At 40.9% G+C, this 21,214-nt stretch overlaps 1 long non-coding RNA gene across 1 annotated transcript in view; it reads left to right on the top strand.

Moving 5' to 3' along the window:
* Positions 1 to 21,214, top strand: part of LOC105861886 (uncharacterized) — a 147,776-nt gene that overhangs the window by 93,855 nt on the left and 32,707 nt on the right. The window contains exons 2-3 of the long non-coding RNA XR_012920487.1: positions 5,041 to 5,156; positions 6,775 to 6,911. This is a non-coding gene — a long non-coding RNA (uncharacterized LOC105861886). The remainder of the gene's footprint in view (positions 1 to 5,040; positions 5,157 to 6,774; positions 6,912 to 21,214) is intronic.

Genomic DNA, 21,214 nt, shown 5'->3' with positions numbered 1-21,214 from the left:
AAGAACGTATATTCAGTGGATTTTGGGTAGAATGTCCTGTAGATGTCAGTCAGACCCAGTTGTTCCAAGTTTTGTTTAAAGTACATTATTTCTTTATTAATTTTCTGTTTGGAGGATCTGTCTTGTGCCGTCAGTGGGGTGTTGAAATCTCCAGTGATTATGGAGTTGCTATTAATCCATTTGCTTAGATCCAGTAAGGTTTGCTTTATGAAACTGGATGCACATAAGTTGGGTGCATATATATTTAAAATTGTTATCTCTTCTTGTTGAAGTGTGCCCTTCATCATTATATAATGACCCTCTTTGTCTTTCACTACTTTTGTTGGTTTAAAAACTAAATCGTCTGAAATTAGAACTGCCATGCCAGCCTTCTTTTGGCTTCCACTTGCCTGGAATACTGATCTCCACCCTTTTACTTTTAGTCTATATGCATCTTTGCAGGTTAGATGTGTTTCGTGAAGACAGCATATACTTGGCCTGTATTTTCTTATCCATTCAGCCAGCCTATGTCTCTTGAGTGGAGAGTTTAAGCCATTCACATTTATTGAGAGAACTGATAGGTAAGGTAGATTACTGTTCATTCTGTTGGGTTGGATGTTGTTGCTTTGATTTCTCTCTTGAGCCATTGTATTATGTGGCCTTTAATCTTTGGGTTTTGGTTGTTTTTATATTCGTGAGTTTTTATTATGGTGTTCCGTGCGTAACACTGTTTTGAGTACTTCTTGTAGGGCTGGTCTTGTCTTGGTGAATTCTCTGAGACTTTGCTTGTCTGAGAATGTCTTTATTTCTCCTTCATATATTAAGCTTATTTTTGCAGGGAAAAAGATTCTAGGGTGGGCATTGTTTTGTTTCAGAAGAGTGAGAATGGGGCCCCAGTCTTTCCTTGCTTATAAAGTCTTATTAGAGAAGTCTGGTGTTATTCGAACTGGCTTTCCCTTGTATGTCACTTGCTTCTTTCATCTTAGAAGGGCCTCTTTAGTTGATATTTTGGTCATTCTGATGACTGCATGTCATGACATCTTCCTGTTTGCATTGAATCTCCCAGGGGTCCTCTGAGCTTCTTGAACTTGTATATGGAGATTTTGAGGAAGGCCTGAGAAATTTTCCTCTATTATATCTTCAAATAGCTTGTCCAACCCTTGGGTGTTGTCCTCTTCCCCTTCTGGTAACCCTATGACCCTCACATTAGGTTTCTTCACATAATCCCACATCTCTTGTAGGCTTTGCTCTTTTCTCTTGTTTCTCTGCTCTATCTCTGTGATGGTTTTATTTAGTTGGAGGGTGTTATGTTCAATCTCTGAGATTCTTTCTTCTGTTTGAGCTACTCTGTTCTTGAGATTTTCCACTGTATTTTGTAGTTCCCTGAATTGATTCTTCATTTCCAGGAGTTCGGTTAAACTTCTCTTCATTGTGTCTATTTCTTTAGTGAACTTTTGTTCTAGATCCTGGAGACTTTTTGTAGTTTCTTTGTGTTGGTTATTGAGTTGTTGTTGCAGGTCGGTGAGCGTTCTTATGATCCACATACGAAATTCCTCTTCTGTCATTTTGGTTGCCTGATTTGAGTTGGTGTCCATTTCTAGGGGGCTGGTGCTCCTCTTTGGGGGTATGTTTTCCGTTTGGTTCTTCATATTTCCTGAGTTCCTTCGCTGATTTCTTCCCATGTCGATCAGTTGTTGTTTCTTTCCTTTATGTTTTTGTTTGGGTATTCACACGCCTTGTTTAGTTTCTGAGCCGTTAGGTGGTGTCTGTGGGTGAGATTCGACCACTCCCTGTATAATGAGTTAGTGGGTGCTGTGAAAAGGCTGTGCAGGATGCCATCCCTGTCAGTAGGTGGCGCTTGCTTGGAGGAACAGGCTATACTGTTGATTTTGTGTCCTGTTATCAGCTCTTGTTCTGGGCGGAGCTGGGTTGGGTAAGCCTGCCCTCAGGCACCACCAATGCTGTTAGCAGGGGTCAAAGTTCTGTTCTCTGCTTCCAGGAAAAGCTGTCAGGGCGGGGCTGCAATGGTCCCGCTCAGCCAGAAAGTCTGCTTGTGGGGGTGGGGCTGTCTGCGACCCGCAGTCTGGAGCCGGCCTCGCTTCTTTCCACCCTTCCCAACTCTGCAGCTACTCCTGGGCCTCTGCCTGCAGGCCAGACCACACGCCACCAGGCCTTCCCGGATTGTGATGCCGGCGGGGAGGTTCCCTGTGCATGAACGCCACCTGGGCTGGGTGAAAGGCCTCCCTTTGGGGGAAGGGTTGCCCTCTAGGATGCTGATCTGCCCCTGGAGGCACACACACCTCAGTAGGCTGTTCACAAATATCCCTTTTGTGCCCCGGGCAATGCTAGACCTCGGTGCATGGGATCTGGTCTGCAGGTCCGACCTCTGGGTCCCAGAGTTCAAACTGTATCCCCACCAGGGAGAGGAGTCCCGGTCCCAATTCACCCACAGGGAGCCCATGCTGTGTCTGTGTCTTTCAGCCTCTGAGTCGGCACCGTTCTCCTGGGAACACCGTGCCAGCAGCACCTGAGAGGGCTAGCGGGTAGGGAGCTCACAGTCTGTGTTCCCCTTAGTCAGCTGTAGGGTCTCAAAAGGGAAGGTCCCGTTCCCTGGAGGTGCCTCTGGCTGGTGGCTGTATTGTCTCTCTGGGCAGCCACGGGTAGGGTCGGCGGAGGGGAGGAGGAGGCAATATGGCACCTGCCCCGAGGCTTGGGTCTCTGTACACAGAGGTGCCCCAAGGGATTTGGGAGTCTGGTGCTGCATCCGCTACAGGCTCACCGCTAGCTGGCGGTGGCCGTCTCTCGGCTGGTGTCTGCAGGTCTCTCCACCCGCTGGGGAGCCCACCAGCAGTCCCAAATGCAGGGGAGGGGAAAGGTGATTTATCCACCTACCCTTCCCGCTGGTCTCCGGGCTGCTCCGGTGGTCTCAGCTTCCAGTTTTCCTCCGCAGCCTCCTCCCGTGGAGTCTCCCAGGGTCTCAGGTACCCCTCCTTATGGCCCTCGTCTGCTGTATGCTCTCTTTCTTGCTTCTTTTTTCTAATTTCTGCTAGAATCTTTCTTTTCTGCAGAGACACTCTTTCTGGCGGTGTTTCTCATCCGCCATCTTGATCCCTCCCTCAAGAAATGACGATTCTTTGGGGATAGATTGAACGGAAGTGTGAGAGAGCAAGCTGACCCAAGGACTGTGAGTCCCAGCTCCTGGCAGGAGAGTTGGCCCCCAGACTGAGAACACAGGGTCATGAGTGATCTTGACAGGAGCCCTTCGGAGGAAGGCTGTGGTGGAAGCCCAACCGCAGTGGCTTAAGGAGAAGCAGCTCCTGAGGAACTGGAGACAGTGAGTACGGCAGTGTTTCAAGGAGTTTTAGCATAAAGGGAAGCGGACGAGTGTGAAAGTAGAATTAAGATTAGGTCACGCACCAAAACGTCAACAACTGCACTCTTGGGATTATAAGTATTCTTTTTTTTAAAAAGAAATTTGTTGTGACCTTAAAAATAATTTACTATAATATTTGAAGAAACAAGTTTGAACAAAATTTGAACAAAAACGTGATAAAACCAACAGTGGAGTTAGTACGCTTTCTTGACTGCAAAATCCTCCAACTAGCTTAGTTCTTGAACAGAAGGAACTGCGTTGGAAGCCTCAGGGGTGATTTTGAATTTTCCTTAAAATGTGGTGGCAGTGTCTCTTTACCTGGGCGAGATGCAATATTTATTGTTCCTTAAGTTACTAGGATCTATTTCCTCCTGTCCTGTCTCTGGAACAGACCTGAACAAATTGATCCACCACCCGTCAATGTAGGGCTTTTAAAAGGATCTTCTTACTGTTCAGTCTTTTAGCATGAAAGGCAAGGAGAAATTGACTATGTCGGGATTATTCCCACATGACCTGTACTTAGGAAGGTATTTGTTGCAGCAAGTGTTTTTACTTGACAAGTGATTATTAGTAATAGTAAAAATACCAGGTGCCAGATTCCAGGCTAAGGGCTTTGCATACATTTGTGCATGCAATCAGCATAATGACTCTATGAGACAGATGCTCTCATTACTTCCATTTTAATGGGCCAGGCAACTAAAGCTCAGAAGTCATACAGGTAGTACGTGGCAAATCAAGGACTCCAAACAGGTTTGTCTGATCAAAATTTGAGTATAATCCACTCTCACGAGTGTGCACACCAGGTGGAAGCTCCCTACCTTCCCGGGCCCTGCAGATTCCTTCCTGTGGACAGGCGGCCAGGTAGCAGGTGGTTGGGGGTGGGTGCTCAATGGGGCCTCTGAGAGGTTTTCACCAAGACTTCGGAATTAATAAAGATGGATTTTCTTGCTGAAGCAGAGGTCTTCCTCTAATACATACTAAGCTTAAAAACTAGTCAAGAAAAAGTAAGCAGTAACATCTGTTAACTCTGGCCTATGAGAGGGTTTTGGCAAAATCATACTCTTGTGTTCCTGAGGGTGGGTCAAGAACCCATTTACGTCTATGTTCATTTATGTCTACACCAGAGGCAGTTACATTTCAGAGATGGGAGAAATGGTCTGAAACTCATTAAGGTCATCTATCTAAAAATTGCTCCTGGGTCATTTTATTCCCTAGACAAAGGACCCTTATACTGTTGACTTCCATTACATGTCGTTTGTTATATGTGGATTTGACTATTTTTCCAGCCAGTAACATTTCTACAGAGTGTTAAAATTTTGTATAGTAAGTTCAATAAATATAACGGAGACTTCTTCCAGTCCAAGCCTTCACTATGAAGGGGGATCGTAGTGCCATCCCCCACAGGCTTGGAGCCAATGTCAGTGCTTAGCGTACTGACTAGCTCATCATAAAGGCTCAGTAAATGTTAGCTGACATTAATAATAAATTCATATTACGTGAATACATAATTAGCATATCAAACACTAGCCTGAGCGTCATACCCCGCTTCTTTAGCTGAAATTACATTCTTTGTAGGCAAATTGTGCTTCTAAGATGTTTAACTGTTTTATTCTCTTAAGTAGGTAAATATTCCTCCTATAATTTGATTTACTCCATAAGGTGAGGCCAGTGAGTTGTTTTGTCCCTAGATGGAGGCATCGATTTCATATACCTGAGTTTCTATGGAATTCAAAATTAGTGAAGAAAATCCGAATTGACAAAAACTACTGTATGTTGCAGATTGCGAATTTACTCATTAAGATGTGTAAGTATAGTTTTTTATGTTGTCAATAACTAATCTAGTTTTCTCTTTAAATTAACTTTTATAATCAGTCCTTCCAAGTTTAAAACAGTCTGACATGGTTAATTTGTTAGGTAATATAGTCAAATCTTTTAGAGAAGCCCAGTCCACGTACCCCACTCTCTTCCCCTCCCAGCTCCTCTCCAAGGTGGTATTTGTATCCTGGGGTGAAGGAAGGAAGGAGGGACTCATGGAAGAGCATTTGAGGTGGCACCTTCCAAAGGTCCCTCTTGAAGAGCCCCTTTGGAGTCCTTGCCCTTCATCTAAACCTCACTCTACTCCGTCCCACACGCACCTGGTGGCCTCCTCTTCCCGCCACTCCCGTGGCCAGAAGGGGTGGGCTTTCCCTTCCTTTTTCAGCTGGATCTGTCTCCCTTGCAGAAAAGTGCTTAGACTCTCATCTCACAGTCCGGGTCAATGTATCACGTAGATTCTAAAAAAACTTAGCAAATTCTTTCTCTTTTTTACAACGTCTGACTTTCTATTGTCTTATTAAAGAGGTCATGGTTTTTGCTGTCTTCTAACCTGGAGCAATAAGCCACATTCCAGGAAAAGGGAGGTTGCACATGGAAAATGAGGAGGCAGGGCCAAAATGCCTTGATTTAATACTGACAAAATATTATCCCTGTAACTGTGGCTTGGAAATGAGCGAAAACCTGGCCATCTAAATGGCCACATTAACTTGGGTAACTGCCATAGTAAATAACAGGCAGAAGTGGAAGGATGTAGCAGATGGTTAATAATGGATGTGGTGTGGAGTGCTCGAGGAATTAATGGTGAATAATGACTAGAATGCCAACTGATGGTACTTCTAACACCAGGAGCTGCAGTGAACAAACGCGGTAATAATCAGAAAAGAAAGAACAAGAGGGTATGTCAAAGTTTGTGTTAACTGAAGTCCCCATATGGATCTGAGATTGCAGCAGTGATTATTTCTGCTGCAGGAGGACCATCTGCTTCCTTATAGCAGCATCATTTAACATTGAAAGGACAGGGCCTTGGCCCTCAATTCTGGGAAAATGAGTAGTTGGAATGAATGGGAAGGGGAATGTGGATCTTAATATGTTAGTTTACCTTCTCCCTGTATCAAATAGTCCACCTAACTCCGGTGCCGTCTTTTTTTTTCGTTTTCCTCCCTCCCTCCTTCCTTCCCTTTCCTCTCTTTCCTCTCTCTCCCTCTTTCCCTCTTTTTTCTTGTTTTTCTTCTGTCATTCAGTTACAAACCTTCTGACTGCTCCAACCCCACTGATCACTTGTCCTTTGGCATTCTCATTCCAGGTAGTCAGCATGATATGGTAAAATTAGCATTTGACTTAATCATGTTATACACTGTCTCATGTAATTAAAAAATTATTTTTTGTATTTTAGAGTCATCCTATCTATGGGACTTTATATGCTCCCATGGAAGAGAGTCTAGAATTTTGCTTCTCTGTGCCTACTCTCCTTCCTTGGTCAATGGTAAATGGATAGATGAATGATTGATAATTATGAGAAAATGAAAAATAGTTGTTTTATTAATGCTGTGGTCTAAATAGTCGATAACAGAGATTTGCTTTTGGTTCTTTTTTTTTTTTTCTTAAAGGCCTTTTGAAGTGCTTCATGACGAAATGGGACGAGCGTGGCATTGTGCTTGGAGTCGTTATCATCATCATCATCATCATTATCATCATCATCATCACCACCATATCATAATCAATGCTGCTACCAGTTAATTATTGAGTATTTACTATGTGCATATATGTTATCTTATTTAATTCTCAAGATAGTCTTAATGACATAGTCTGTAGGAATAGCCAAATTGTGTTTTTCCTGCTCTTATATGCTACTCACCTCTGGTAACCAAAATGTGTGTGGGAATTCCTCCCCACCGACAACCAGTTCTCCAGCGGACACCCAATTGGAGGTCCTCTAGTTAGTTAGTTCGATCTAATTCTGAGATTAACTACCTGGAGACAGTGGCAGATCTCACAGGTTAAGGGCTCAGTTCTGCCAAGACCTCGCCCACTTCAGATGCCAGTCGCAAGCCCCAGGTTGCGATCTGTGCTTCTGACACACTGGCTGTAAGTTGGGGGTTTTCACTATCCCCTCCTTGGGTTCAATTGATTTGCTAAAGCAGCTCACAGAACTCAGGGAAACACTATGTCTACCCATTTATTATTAATAGAAAGGATGTTACAAAGGATCCGAATGGAGATGGAAGCGATGTGCAGGGTGAGGTATGGGGGTGTGTGTGGAGCTTCCGTGTGCTCTCCAGTGCGCCACCCTCCAGGTGTGCCACCCTCCAGGAACCTCCATGTGTTCAGCAGCCAGAAAGCTCTCCCACCCCACCCTTTGGGTTTTTATGGAAACTTCGTTACATAGCCATGATTTATTACATCGTTGGCCATTGCATAGCCATGATTTATTATGTCATTGGCCATTGGTGATCAACTCAACCTTCAGCCCTCTCTTTCCTCCCTACAAGTTGAGGGGATGGGACTGAAAGTTCCAACTCCCTAATCCTGCCTTGGTCTTTCTGGTGACCAGCCCCAGCCTGAAGCTACCTAGGGGCTGCCAGACACCAGTCTTCTCATTAGCATGCCAAAGACACTTATTATCCTGGAGAGATCAAGGATTTTAAGAGCTGTGTGCTAGGATCGGGGGCAGAGATCAAATATTAGTAATTTCCTATTATATCACAATATCACACACAGATAATCCATTCTTCTGTTTTGTAAACGAGAAAACAGGCCTCTTGAGAGTAGTTGCTAATTTCATTTATTATAATTAATTCATCCAATATTAATAGGGCACCAATTATATGTTGGGGAGTATTTTGAAGTACTATAAATATTATCTAGTTTAATTCTCAAAACACTTTTAATGAAGCAAGGTTTCATTGTCCCTGTTTCACAGATGATAAAACTAAGGACCCTAGGGGATTTAGTGACTTAATTACTGTTTCATCCAAGTACACACACAAAAATGGTGGAGTTTAGCAGATAACCTTGGTTCTGATTGACTTTGTATCCTGATGCTGCCCTAAGACACTGGCAAGAGTAATGCCACCCTGGGCCCCATGCCTATCATGCACAAGAAGGCCTTGCAGATCACAAACATACTCAACAGGTTTATTTGGCAACACATGGGTACCTCTGTCTCTTGCAGCTTAGCACGGGCAGAGAGTGACTAGTATCCTTAAACATCCACTTTCGTGACTAACACTGTTAGGCCTCAGGGAAACATTTCTTCACCTGTGTCCTCAGAACAAAGGACAGCTGTGTGAAGATTATGAAGGTTTGTAGCTATGCCACTGCAGACTTTGGGGATGAACACTGCCTTGGAGACAAGGAGGATTTGAGTTGCAGAAGCACTTAGGTAAAGGGAGAGATAAGCTAATTAAATTGTCAAATTTTCCCTTAAAGAAAGACTAATTAAATTGCCAAATTCTCTCTCTCAGAGCATATGAATTCTGAAGAGTCTTGCAAAACAAAGTTATCATTATCTACTAGTGCCAACATCCATTTTCTTCCTTCTTTTCATGTTCCAGTTGGAAGTACTCACCAATTAGGCCAGTATTCACAAAAACATCACACATGGATGGCTGAGGAACATTTAAAAAAGTGTATGTGTGTAAGTCTAGACCTAACACTGTAAAACACGGTACCTACTCATTACATTGGCATTTAGATGGACAGTGAATGCCAGAATCATAGTTTCATTTTTAGCTAACCAATTAAAGAGATTTAATTAAATTTTCAAAAAGTTAAAAAAGAGCTTCTATAAAATGTATTTGATTTTCAAAGTTGATATTAATTATAACTTTATATTGCCTTTAACTTTGATAGGGAATTTTGACTATTTTTGAAAATAAATGAAAATTTAAGAAAAATAGTTTAAATTTTTCATTGAGATTAAGAAAATAGATTCAAATTCTGTCATTTTAGTTTTTAATCATTACTGACAATAGAACACAACTTATGGTTAAACCTTTAACATAATTAATGATTTTAATGAAATCATATAAGAAATAATAAAATTTCATATAATAAACATAATAATTTATTTTTTAATTTATACATATTTAAGGGGTACAAGTATGATTTTATTACATACAATGATCAAATCAGGCTTTTAGAGTAACCTTCACTTGAATAAGGTACATTGTACTCGTTGAGTAGTTACTCATCCTCCACCCCCACCCTTCACCTTCTGAATCTTCACGTCTATCATTCCACTGTCTATGTCCATGTGTACACATTATTTAACTCCCAGTTATGAGTGAGAATACGTGATATTTATGTCTATCTTGTTTCACTTAAGATGATGGCCTCCAGTTCCATTCATGTTGCTGTGAAAGACACAATTTCATACTTTTTTATGACTGAATAGTATTCTATTGTGTATATACACCACATTTTCTTTACCCATTCATCCACTGTTGGGCATTTAGGTAATAATGCTGCAATAAACATGAGAGTGCAGGTATCTTTTTGATATATTGATCTCCTTTCCTTTGGGTAAATCCCAGTAGTGGGATTGTTGGGTCAAATGGTAGCTCTATTTTTAGTTCCTTGAGAATTTTCCATATTGTTTTCTGTAGAGGTTGTACTAATTAACATTCCTACCAACAGTGTATAACAGTTTCCTTTTCTCCACATTGCACCGACATCGTTATTTGTTGACTTTTTAATAATAGCCATTCTGATTGGTGTAAGATGATATCTCATTGTGGTTTTAATTTGCACTTCTCTGATGATTAGTGATATTGAGCATTTTTTCATACACCTGTTGGCCATGTGTATGTTTTCTTCTGAAAAATGTCTATTCATATTCTTTGTCCACTTTTTAATTTGATTATTTGTGGGGTTTTTTGGTTATGGTTGTTGAGTTGTTTGAGAGATTTTTGGATATTTTGTATATTTTAGATGTTAGTATATTTTGGATATTAGTTCCTTGTTGGATGCATGGTTTGCAGATATTTTCTCCCATTCTGCAGGTTGTTTGTTCACTCTGTTGGTTATTTCTAGAAGCTTTTTAGTTTAAGTCCCATTTGTCTATATGTTTTTATTATTTGTATTTTTGAGGTCTTAGTCATGAGTTCTTTGCCTAGATCAATGTTCAGAAGAGTTTTTCCTAGGTTTTCTTCCAGTATTTTTATAGTTTCATGTCTTACATTTAAGTCTTTAATCCATCTTGAGTTAATTTTTGTATATGGTGAGAGACAGAGGTCCAGTTTCTTTCTTTTTTTTTGAGACAGAGTCTCGCTTTGTTGCCTAGGCTAGAGTGAGTGCCATGGTGTCAGCCTAGCTCACAGCAACCTCACACTCCTGGGCTTAAGCGATCCTGCTGCCTCAGCCTCCCAAGTAGCTGGGACTACAGGCATGCTCCACTATGCCCGGCTAATATATATTTTCTCTCTATATATTAGTTGGCCAATTAATTTCTTTCTATTTATAGTAGAGATGGGGTCTCGCTCTTGCTCAGGCTGGGTTTGAACTCCTGACCTCGAGCAATCCACTTGCCTTGGCCTCGCAGAGTACTAGGATTACAGGCGTGAGCCACTGCACTCAGCCAGGGGTCCAGTTTCATTCTTCTGCAAATGGCAATCCTTTTTTTCCAGCACCATTTATTGAAAAGGTTGTCCTTTCCCCAATGTATGTTCTTGTCTACTTTGTCACAGATTAGTGGCTGTAAATATGTGGTTTTATTTCTGGGTTCTCTATTCTTTCCATCCATCTATGTGTCTATTTTTATGCCAGTAACATGATGTTTTGGTCACTATAGTCTTGTAATGTAATTTGAAGTCAGGTAATGAGATGCCTCTAGCTGTGTTCTTTTTGCTTGGGATTGTCTTGGCTATTCAGGCTCTTTTTTGATTACATATGAATTTTAGGGATTTTCCCCCAATTCTGTGAAAAATGACATTAGTATTCTGATAGGGATTGAATTAAATCTATCGATTGCTTTGGATAATATGGTCATTTTAACAATATTAATTCTTCTGATTCATGAGCATGGGATTTTTTCCATTTGTTTGCATCATCCACAATTTCTTTCATCAATGTGTTATAGCTTTCCTTGTAGAGATCTTTCACCTCCTTGGTTAAATATATTTCTAGGTATTTTATTTATTTATTTTTGCAGCTATTGTAAATGGGATTGTCTTCTTGATTTTGTTCTTGGCCAGATTGTTACTGGTGTATAGAAACTCTGCTGGTTTTTATGTTGATTTTGTATCCTGAAAGTTTAGTGAATTTATTTATCAAATTTAAGAGTTTTTTGGTGATTCTTTAGGTTTTTCTGATATAAGATCATATCATTGGCAAACAGGGATAGTCTGACTTTCACGTTTCCAATTTGGATGCCTTTTATTTCTTTCTCTTGCCTGATTATTCTGGCTAGCACTTCTAGTACTATGTCAAATAGGAGTGGTGAAAGTGGGCATCCGTATCTTGTTCCAGTTTTTAGAGGAAATAGTTCTAACTTTTTCTCATTCAGTATGATGTTGGCATGGGTTTGCTGTATTTGGCCCTCATTATTTTGAGATATGTTCCTTTGATGCCTACTTTGTTGAGAGCTTTTAAGCATGAAGGGATGTTGAATTTTATCAAATATTTTTTCTGTGTCTATTGAGATGATATATGGTTTTTGTTTTTAATTCTGTTTATGTGATGTATCAGATTTATTGATTTGCATATGTTGAACCATCCTTACATTTCTGGTATAAAATCAACTTGATTATGGTGTATTTTTTTTTTTTATGTGCTGTTGGATTCAGTTTGTTAGCATTTTGTTGAGGATTTTTGTACCTATTTTCATAAGGGATATTGGTATGTAGTTTTCTTTTTTTCCTGTATTCTCGTCTGGTTTTGACATCAGGATGATACTGGCCTCATAGAATGAATTATAAAGAATTCCCTCTTCCTCAATTTTTTTTGAAACAGCTTGAGGAGGATTGATACTAGTTATTTTTTGTGTGTTTGGTAGAATTTGGACCAGCATCCCTCTGGTCCTGGGATTTTCTTTGTTGGGAGTTTTTTTTATTACTGATTCAATCTCATTTCTTGTTATTGGTTTGTTCAGGTCTTCTATTTGTTCCTGGTTCAATCTGGGAGATTGTATGTTTCCATGAATTTATCAATTTCCTCTAGTTGTTCTAGTTTGTGAGTATATAGTTGTTCATAGTAGTCTCTGATGATCTTTTGTATTAATATTTCTGAGGTATCAATTGTCATGCCTCCTTTTTCATTTCTGATTTTGTTTTGTCTGATTTGAATTTTCTTTCTTTTTTCTTGGTTAATCTAGCTAGCACTTTATCAATTTTGTTTATATTTTTGAAGAACCAATTTTTCATTTTATTGTTTTTTGGATTCTTTTGGTCCCTATTTCATTTAGTTCATCTTTGTTCTTTCTTGTCTTTTAATATTTTTGGGTTTGATTTTTTCCTTGCTTTTCTAGTTTCTTGAGGTACATATTTAGGTTGCTAATTTGTAATTTTTCTGTTATTTGATGTCGAGATTTAATACTATAAAATTCCCTCTTAGCACTGCTTGCACTGTATCCCAAAGGTTTTGGTCTGTTGTCTATTTTCATTTACTTAAAAATTTTTAAAAATTTCTGTCTTAATTTCTTAATTGTGCAATAATTGTTCAAAAGCATGTTGTTTAATTTCCATGTATATGTATACACTTTCTGAAGTTCTCCTTGTTATTGATTTTTAGTTTTATTCCATTGTGGTCTGAGAAGAGACTTGATATGATTTTAATTTTTAAAAATTTTTTGAGACTTGTTTTGTGGCCCAAGACATGGTCTATTTTGGAGAACATCCTATGTGCTTTTGAAAAGAATGTGTATTCTGCAGTTGTTGGGTAGAATGTTCTGTAAATGTCCATTAGGTCTGTTTGGTCTAAAGCCCAGTTTAAGTCTAATGTTTCTTTGTTGATTTTCCATTTAGATTATCTGTCTAATTCTGTCTATTGATGTGACTATGGTGTTGAAATCCCCCACTATTATTGTATTGCTGTCTGTCTTTTTCCTTAGGTCTTGTAATATTTGGTTTATGAATCTGAGTGCTCTGGTGTTGGGTGAATATATATTTAGAATTGTTATATCTTCTTGCTGAATTGATCCTTTTATCATTATATAATGACATTTTTATTAAAGTTGGTTTTATCTGACATGAGTATAACTACTCCTGCTTGCTTTTGGTTTCTGTTTGTGTGGAGCATCTTTTTCTACCCCTTTATCTTCAGTCTATATGTGTCTTTATGGATAAGATGAACTTCTTGTAGGCAGCATATGGTTGGATCATGTTTTTTAATCCATTTGGCCAGTCTGTATCTTTCAAGTAAAGCATTTAATCCATTTACATTCAAAGTTAATATTGATATGTGAGGTTTTTGTTCATGTCATATTGTTAATTGTTTTCTAGTTGTTTTATAAATTCTTTGTTTCTTTTCTTTTTCTCTGATTATTTTTGTGGTTTGGTGGAATTCTGCAATGGTGCCATTTGATTCCTTTCTCTTCCTCCTTTGTGTGATTGCTTTACCAGTGAGTTTTATACTTTCTTATATTTTCATGATGGTGGATATTTTCCTTTCATTTCAAAGTTTAGGATTATTGTGACCATTTCTTGTAGGGCCAGCCTAGTGGTGATGAATTGTCTCAACATTTACTTGTCTGGGAAAAACGTTATTTTTCCATCATTCATGAAGCTTAATTTTGTTGGATATAAAATTATTGGCTGACAGTTGTTTTGTCTTAGAGCATTTTGAATATGTCATTCTATTCTCTTCTGGCCTGTAAGATTTCTGCTTAGAAGTCCACTGTTAGTCTGATGGGGTTTCCTTTATAAGTGACCAGATTCTTTTCTCTCATTGGTTTTAGAATTCATTCTTTTACTGTGACTTTAGACAGTCTGATTATGATATGCCATGGTGAACTACTTTTTGTATTATATTTGCGTGGGGAATCACTGAACCTCCTGTATTTGGATGCTTGTCTCTTGTTAGAAAGTTTTCATCTATTATTTTATCAAACAGATTTTCTAAGCCTTTTAATCACTCTTCACTCTCAGGAATATCAATAATTCATAAGTTCAGTCATATTATGCAGTCTTAAATGTCTCAAAGGCTTTGCTAATTTTTTTAAATTCTTTTTTCTTTATTTTTGTCTGCTTGAATCATTGTCTCCTCTCCACAGAGACTGCAGTCTGCACCACAGCTCTACACCGACTGTAGGTGTGTCCTTGTCTGAGTGGATGGGGAGCTCCGAGGGGGTGGTGGGAGTTCTCCCGTGGGTCAGATTGCGCAGCACCAGCTGGCCAGGCGGGCATGGCCCTCCCTCGCTCTCTTCCCTGTTGTATTTCTCACACTATCCAGTCTTTGTGAACGTATCTCCCTTTCATCTTTTTTCCTGTGCTGAGTGTCCTATGCTGCTTTTCTGCAAATTCACAATGCTGTTTTTGGGGTGAGTGATCCACTCGCATGTAGCTGTCCGTGTTCTTCACCTCCTTCTCTGGGAGCAGTGAGCCCATAGGCCACCATTAATCCACTATTTTTCTCATTTACCCTTTGCAAAACTTCCTGCACCCCCACTGCACTGTCTGTTTGTTAGCCGTTCCTGGGCCACAAGCGTTGCAGATGTTGCAGGAGTTGTCTCTGTTGCTTGACATTTCATTTGGAACTCGAATAAGAAAATTGCTCAAATTTGCTTTTTTTGTCTAACATCATTTGTATAGTCTAAAATAAATATAAAATAAACAGCAAGTAATAAGTCATTAGCAAAAAAACATAAAGTGAGAAATGTGCATTAAAATGATGTATAGCATCACCACATTCGTTTAAGTATGTATTTCAGTATCATACTGCAAATTTCAACAATGCTGAAACCACAATTACCCTTGCACAAACCTAATAGCTTGATTTATATATTTTAAATATTTGGACACTTGGTGTTATGGACTGAATTGTGTCACCCCAAATTAGTATGTTGAAGCTGACACATGAGGGCTTATGTTTGTGTTCTTGCCCCAAGCTCTTATCTACTATAATAAGGTAAATATTTTTTCTTTACCATTACCATGGTAGAATTTTATTTATTTAAAGTTTTATTTTATTTTTAATTGATATATAAGAATTGTACATATTTATGGGGAATGTGATGTTTTCATGTGTGCATACACCATGTAATGATTAAATCAGAGTAATTAGCATATATATCACCTTGAACACTTGTTATTTCTTTGTGGTGAGAACATTCAAAGTGTTGTTTTCTAGCTATTTTGAAATATGCATACATTATTGTTGATAGTAGTTACCCCACTATTCAACAGAACATCAGGACTTGTTCCTCTTATCTAACTGTAACTTTGACCACCAATCTCTCTCCATCTCCTCTACCCCCGTCCTCTCTGGCCTTGATAACCATAATTCTGCTCTCACTACTCTATGATATCAATTCTTTTAGACTCCACATATGAGTGAGATCATGTGATATTTGTCTTTCTGTGCCTGGCTTATTTCACAGAATGTACTAAAGATGAATCCTCTAGCTTCATCTGTATTTTACAAATGACAAAGTTTCATTCTTTTGTGGCTGAGTGGCATCCCATATATATATATATCTATATATCTATATCTATATATATATATATATATATATATCTCATACTTTCTTTATTCGTTTGTGCATTGATAGCCACTTAGGTTTAGGTTGATTCAGTATCTTAGCTATTGTAAATAATATATCCAGTGAACATGGGAGTGCAGATGTCTCTTTCACATACTGATTTCATTTACTCTGGATATATTCCCAGCAGTGGGATTGCTGGATCATATGGTAGGTTTATTTTTAGTTTTTTGAGAAATCTCCATACTGTTTTCCATAATGGCTGTACTAATTTGCACACTCACCAACAGTGTACTTTTCTTGACATCCTCGCCAGCATTTGCTATTTTTTGTCTGTTTATTATAGCCTTTCTAACTGGAGGGAAGTGATATCTCATTGTGGTTTTGATTTGCATTTCACTACCATGGAAGAATTTTAGAAACGCAGAGACAATTTTCAAATTCACACATACTATAAGTTGGAAATCAGGATTCAAATAGGAGTCTGACTGCAAATCCTGAGCTTCTGCCACGAATGTGTGGCTGACCCTTTGCTAGGTTGTCAGCATGGTTACAGTCAAATGTGTATTTAGGGAGGTCCCCAACCTCTGTACCCTCCATTTGAGGAAAGATGAGTGCTAGAATGCAGAATGGGAAGGATTGGGGGCTTTGCACGTTCAAGCAGTCAGTGCTATTTGGCAAGGGATGGAAATCACACACTAATTTGCTGAGATCTTAGAAAGATTCAGGATCCTTTCAGAGGTCTGTTAAGAGCAGGGCTGTCCAGCAGAACTAGAATGTGAACCACATATGTAATTTTAAATTTTCTAGTAGCTATATTAAGAAAGCAAAAAGAGACAGATGAAATTCTTTTTTTTTTTTTTTTTTTTTTTTTTTTGAGGTATAGTCTCACTCTGTTGCCCAGGCTAGAGTGAGTGCCATGGCGTCAGCCTAGCTCACAGCAACATCAAACTTCTGGGCTCAAGCAATCCTACTGCCTCAGCCTCCCGAGTAGCTGGGACTACAGGCATGTGCCACCATGCTCGGCTAATTTTTTTCTATATGTATTAGTTGGCCAGTTAATTTCTTTCTATTTATAGCAGAGATGGGGTCTTGCTCTTGCTCAGGCTGGTTTCCAACTCCTGACCTTGAGCAATCCGCCCCCCTCGGCCTCCCAGAGTGCTAGGATTACAGGAGTGAGCCACCGCGCCTGGCCGAAATTAATTCTTTATAAATTTTTTTTTTATTTCAGAATATTACAGTGGTACAAATGTTTAAGTTATATATATTGCCTTCGTCCGTGATGAAATTAATTCTAATAATATATTTTATTTAGTGCATCAAGTAATGACTAAAAGTTATTAATGATGTATTTCCTTTTTCACACTCTTTGAAATATGGTGTGTATTTTATACTTAGAGTTCATCTTGATGTGAAACAGCTGTCTTGTGAGTGCTCAGCAGACACAGTGGTGAGTGGCGATCATGCCAGACAGTGCAGGGCTCGATCCTCCTCTGGAAATCTGTGTCTGAACTGCCTTATAGATTTAAGACCCTTCTGGCACCAGGATTCCATCACTGTGGTTCTCCCTGGCTCCACTGTAGCTGCATGGTCAGTTAGTTCTCTCTCACCACTGGCATGAAGTCAAGTTCACAAGATGTGCATGGCCACCCTGAATTTATTTCTCAGAGGATTTGAAGATCTGCAAGGTGACACACCTTGGGTGCAGTGGTGGAGCCCAGCCCAGGAGGAGGTAAAGTGTATAAAGAAGACTTGGTCCACAGATATTTGCCAACTAACATCTGTCTATATCCCAATGATGGCTATGCAATGCCAAAAAATTGGAAACACCTTTATTTTCACAATTAGGTGGGTTATCTCAAAAAGATGCTGTCCTGAATGAGGGATCTTAACACCCTCTTGAGTGGAAAGAAACAATGCTCTGGAGGTGACATTCCAGAACAAAATCCTTTTGCTTCTGGAGAGAGTGAGCATTTTCACAGTTCAAGATTTCAGGAATTTGAATTTTGAACTTGACTGCTCAGGAGAAGAGTTCAGAATTTCAACTAGAAACATGCCAAATCCACTGTGTCTCTCCGTATTTGCTTGCAGACACTCTCTTTTTATACGTTTAAATCCTGTAAGCCTTTCCTATGGAGTGATAATATTCCTTGAAGCCTGGTATAAAAAAATAAATGTAGTGGTCAACTGTTGGACTTTGAATTCAGACAGGAGGTTTTGTTCTCTAAGCCTCTGTTTCCACAATTTGAAACAGGGCAAGATCTGTACTTCTTTGGGGCGTCACAAGAATTTAAGACAATGAAAAAGTCTGGAATGGCAAGATAATTTCAGATATGTGATACCTGCTTTAAAATGGTTGGTTTTCTGTCTCTTAGCTCTTGAAGGAGCTGTTGCTGACAGGTGATGGGTCCCACACAGTGACTTATGAGGGATTGGCAGCCCTTAGGCCTGAGCTGTTTGCATGGCGGCCACCTGCCTCACCTGGCTCACCTGCCTCAGCTGCCTCAGCTGCCTCACCTGCCTCACCTGGTTCTTGACCTCTGTGATGTGGATGGTCTCAGCTCAGGTTTGCTATGAGTGTAAAATACACATAGAATTTTAAAGACTTTATCCAAAAAATAACATAAAACATCCCATAAATGTTTAAATTGATTACATGTTGAAATGATCATATTTGAGATATAGTGAGTTCAATAAAATATATTATTAAAATTATTTTCCCTTGTTCTTCTTACTTTTTAAAAGCAGCGACTAGGAAGTTTAAAATTATGTATGTGATTCACATTGTTTTTCTATTGGTCAGTGCTGCTTTATAACAAAATTCAGGTGAAAAAAGGAATGAGTTATTAACACCAAGGCTTGGACCTAACTTTAACTCTTAACTGTCATCAGGCTTTGTAAAATTTAGATTGTGAGCAAGTCCATCATACACCAAACTCTGCTAGGCTATAGCTTCTTTTTCAAATGTTGGCCAACCCATTCCCCAAATATTATTAAAAGTGCTGGCCAATTTTGGGGTGTTCCTCAGAGGGGCACTTGGAAGTCTAGAGGCTGTGAGGAGTTGCTGCCCTGTCTCATGCCATCTCGGAGTGGTCAGATGGCAGCAGTGGCTGGTCGGCCACAGAACATGTGTAGGACAGCGGCCCGTGGGCAGCGAGCTCGCAGTGAGCCAGCTGTGCAGTGTTGTCACACCAGCTCACCAGGAGCCAAAGCAGGACGGTGGCCAAGACATTCAGGCAGGAGGATCCCAGAGAACTCGGGAGCCTGTGGCTGGGTAGGGACATTGCAGAACAAAGACTTCTGTCCAGCCTCCAGGAGAAGGTGAGATGACTTGATGCGGTCTGTGTACACTGGGGCACATGCGTGTGCACATGGAAGTCCATTGGAAGCTCCACCTGGAGCCAGGTAGCCATGGCTCAGCTGTAGTAAGTGCTCATAAAGGATGAGGGACACTTTGCTGCTGGTCGTTTATTCAATATTTACTGAGTACCTACTATGTGCCACTCACTGTTTTGGAGGCAGGAGGCAGTGGTGTACAAGACAGGTGAAATCTCAGTCCGCAGGGAAGGACAGAAAATGACATGTAGACATAGAGATAGAGAGACAGACATTCGGATATCATGTATTATTGGAGCAGGCTGAGGGGGTAGGATCACCACGGGGAAGTAGCCCTTTCAAACAAGGTGATCGGGACAGGCCTCTCTGAGGAAGAGCTGTTTGAACAAAGACCTGCATGAAGGGAAGGAGCTAGCCATGCACAGATCTGGGTTTAGGTTTTTATGCCCTTTCTATGCACACCATAGATTTATAGACAGAGATTTTGGCTGTCAAGCCTTGTAAGCCCCAGCCTCTGTGCCTGACTCCCCCTTACCTGGGTCCATGTCCCCTCCCCACTGTCCCCGCACCCCATCCCTAGGCTCAGCCCCACCCCGACAGCTTGACCCTATAGCTCAAGGTGCTGGTGCTGTCACCAGTGCTGGAGAGTGTCCTTAGGTTCCCTGTGCCCGGGCTGTTTAGATCTTAAGTCCCAGTGCTGGTAACTGGATTCCTTCGGGAGAGCTTTTCTTTCTGCCTTTAGTGGTCTCCCAGTGTCTTTAGTGCTGGGACTCTAACTTGCTTTGCAAATCCCCCTCTGAGGGCAGGAGCCCTGGCTGCAGCTCTGAGAGGATGTCCGTGTGCTGCTGCCTGAGCTCCGGCCGGGATCTCTGACCACACCTGCTCTGCGCCTGCTCTGGGGACCGCCTGTCTGGGAAGCCCCAGGCCGCCTGCCGCTGCTGCCGGTCAGCTGCTCCTGGACGTCCCTTCCCACGCTGTTCTCTTCCTCACTTTCTGGGCTACAGTGGGGATATGGAAGGCAGGCAGAGATCATCAAATGGTTCCTTGGCTGTGAAGGGAAGGAGAGAGACGGGCCCTCGTGATTTGTTGTTTCTGTGTAGTCACAGAATAGGATTTTGTGACTTTGGAATCACAAGTAAGAATCATGAAAGAGATGGATTTTATGGCCCGAGTTGGAATCAGCCTTAGTCGTACGTGTACACATGAGTGTACGTGTGCGCACGCGCGTGCACGAGCTGGCGCTTCCGTCAGCAGACATGGTGCAGAGCTGCTTCGAGCCGGGAGAGCCAGACTCTGCCAGAGCCCTCGGAGCAGCTCGGAGCACCAGTGCTCTTGAGGAACTTTTACCTGTTTGAGGACTCAGATTTGAATCCTTGTTCACTTTGTACTTGCCGTGGGAATGTTGGCAGGTCACTCTAGCCCCTTAAGCTTTAGTTGCTTATCTGTAAAATTGCCATTAATGCAACCCATAGACGCTTTGAAGACTGGTTGATGTGCACATGTGAAGTTGGGCACAGTCCTAGGTGTGTCTGTCGTATCTGCCCAGCATCCTTTTCCCCTTCTGCACACCACCTCGTCACCTTTGGGAATGCCCCTCCCACCCCTTGCTCCAGCGGAGGCATGCACCCCAGGCCTGGCCAGAGTCACTGAATCCGGTTCAGGGCTGGGCATGTGGCCCCATCCAGCTCAAGTGGAACTTAATTCTGAGACTTTTTGCTGGAATGGCTGGGTCAGGGGAGATGGTACCTGAAGTTCCTGGTGGCCATCTTGGACCCACATGGGCAGAGCTTGCTTAGGAACAAAGCTGACATGCAGGAGGAAAGGGAAGAGAGTTGGATGGGCATGAATCCTTCCATGGAGAAGGAGACAGGGCCTGGTGGCACTCAGGCCTGGAATGCAGCTGTGTAACAACAGGTTGCATGTCTGTATTTCCAGGTTGCACCGGCTCACAAACTGCATTTTTGATTAGGTCAGCCACTTGCAATGGAAAGTGTATCGATCCATGTACTGCTCAGAACTTATTATGGTAAGAGTGAGTGCTTTGACATTCTTCAATTATAATTATTAGCGACAGT

Source organism: Microcebus murinus, chromosome 8 (assembly GCF_040939455.1).
Source record: "Microcebus murinus isolate Inina chromosome 8, M.murinus_Inina_mat1.0, whole genome shotgun sequence".
NCBI lineage: Eukaryota > Metazoa > Chordata > Mammalia > Primates > Cheirogaleidae > Microcebus > Microcebus murinus.
This window is presented reverse-complemented; position numbering and strand designations above follow the sequence as displayed.